Source organism: Oncorhynchus clarkii, chromosome 19, assembly GCF_045791955.1.
Source record: "Oncorhynchus clarkii lewisi isolate Uvic-CL-2024 chromosome 19, UVic_Ocla_1.0, whole genome shotgun sequence".
NCBI classification, from domain to species: domain Eukaryota; kingdom Metazoa; phylum Chordata; class Actinopteri; order Salmoniformes; family Salmonidae; genus Oncorhynchus; species Oncorhynchus clarkii.
Genome location: NC_092165.1, coordinates 61285597 through 61288096, shown reverse-complemented (window position 1 = coordinate 61288096; position 2500 = coordinate 61285597). Strand labels below are relative to the sequence as shown.

The 2500-nt window shown below is 40.6% G+C and overlaps 1 protein-coding gene across 4 annotated transcripts in view; it reads right to left on the bottom strand.

Moving 5' to 3' along the window:
• LOC139375458 (alpha-actinin-1-like) overlaps positions 1–2500 on the bottom strand; it is a 103159-nt gene that overhangs the window by 24755 nt on the left and 75904 nt on the right. The window lies entirely within an intron of this gene.

Sequence of the window (2500 nt, the reverse complement as noted above, 5' to 3'; positions counted from 1 at the left end):
GTATCTTTCTAGATATCTGTCTATCTGTATCTCTCTAGATATGTCTATCTAAACCTATCTGTATCTCTCTAGATATCTGTCTATCTATATATCTAAACCTCTCTGTATCTCTCTAGATATCTGTCTATCTATAGATATATGTATATCTAGATATCTAAACCTCTCTATATCTCTCTAGATATCTGTCTATCTAGATATCTAAACCTCTCTATATCTCTCTAACTAGATATCTAAACCTATCTGTATCTCTCTAGATATCTGTCTATCTGTATCTCTCTAGATATCTGTCTATCTAAACCTATCTGTATCTCTCTAGATATCTGTCTATCTAGATATCTAAACCTCTCTGTATCTCTCTAGATATCTGTATATCTATAGATATGTATATCTAGATATCTAAACCTCTCTATATCTCTTTAGATATCTGTCTATCTAGATATCTAAACCTATCTGTATCTCTCTAGATATATGTCTATCTATATCTCTCTATATATCTGTCTATCTAGATATCTAACTCTCTCTCCCTCTAGATACTTAACTGTCTATCTAGATATCTAAACCTATCTATATCTCTCTAGATATCTATCTATCTATAAATACCTGTATATCTAGATATCTAAACCTATCTAAATCTCTCTAGATATCTATCTATCTATAAATACCTGTATATCTAGATATCTAAACCTATCTGTAGCTCTCTAGATATGTGTCTATCTAGATATCTATAGATATCTGTCAATCTAGATAACTAAACCTCTATATCTCTCTAGATATCTGTCTATCTAGATCTCTAAACCTATCTATATCTTTATTGATATCTGTCTATCTAGATATCTAAACCTATCTATCTCTCTATTGATATCTGTCTATCTAGATATCGAAACCTATCTGTATCTCTCTAGATATCTGTCTATCTAGATATCTGTCTATCTAGATATCTATTGATATCTGTCTATCTAGATATCTAACTATCTCTCTCTAGATACCTACCTATCTAGATATCAATTCAATTCAAGGGGCTTTATTGGCATGGGAAACATGTGTTAACATTGCCAAAGCAAGTGAGGTAGATAATATATAAAGTGAAATAAACAATCAAAATTAAAAATAAACATTACACATACAGAAGTTTCAAAACAATAAAGACATTAGGCCCAGCCAAGGACACAGATGTCCTAGGGAAGGGGTTCCCAAATGTTTTCACTCAGCCCCCCCCCCCCCCCAGCGTTGGGGTACATCCAGCACCAGCAGGTTTCTACAGGCACAAGCACTATTCAAGACACAAACTGTTCCTCTTGTTGTCGGAGAAAACATTATGCAGTTGTAAAACTTATTTCCTGCCATTCTACACATTTTGTCATGAGGTGCAAAGACACTTTTGCAGTTTTAAAGGTTGGATGGGGAGCATCGCCTCCACTAGCCTGTACCGTTGACACCAGGCAGGATGGGGCCATGGACTCATGCTGCTGACGCCAAATCCTGACTCTGCCATCAGCATGACGCAACAGGAACCGGGATTTGTCGGACCAGGCAATGTTTTTCCACTCCTCAATTGTCGTATTGGTGATGGCGTTGCTCACTGGAGCCTCTTCTTCTTGTTTTTAGCTGATAGGAGTGGAACCCGATGTGGTCGCCTGCTGCAGTAGCCCATCGGTGGTGACGAGGACCGACGAGTTGTGCGTTTCGAGATGCCGTTCTGCACACCACGGTTGTACTGCGCCGTTATTTGCCTGTTTGTGGGACGCCTGTTAGCTTGCATGCCTCTTGTCCTTCTCCTTCCACCTCTCATCAACGAGCTGTTTTCACCCACAGGACTGCCACTGACTGGATGCTTTTTGTTTGTCCACTCTCAGTAAACCCTTTAGACACTGTTGTGTGTGAAAAGTCCAGGAGGCCGTTTCTGAGATACTGGATCCAGCGCGCCTGGCGACACGCTCAAAATCGCTTAGGTCACTCGTTTTTTCCCATTCTAATGTTAAACAAACAGTAACTGAATGCCTCGATGCCTGTCTGCCAGATTTATATAGCCACGGTCACGTGACTCACTGTCTGTAGGAGCGATCCATTTAAACAGGTGGTGTACCTAATAAACTGGCCACTGTCTGTAGGAGCGATCCATTTAACAGGTGGTGTACCTAATAAACTGGCCACTGTCTGTAGGAGCGAACCATTTAACAGGTGGTGTACCTAATAAACTGGCCACTGTCTGTAGGAGCGAACCATTTAACAAGTGGTGTACCTAATAAACTGGCTAATGAAAACAGTCAACGGTGACCGTCACCAGTCCACATTGGTGGTAGCTGAGCCAATGAAAACAGTCAACGGTGACCGTCACCAGTACACATTGATGGTACCTTAGGGGAGTTCATACCCCCTTGCTACGTAAAGAGATTTGAGCGTCTGTCTGAAAAAAAGGTGATAAATCCAAGAAGGAGAGCAGTTGTAACAGTCTGACTGGTCTCACTGACTGGAGAACGGCTGGTGCCCGGTATCGTAGCAA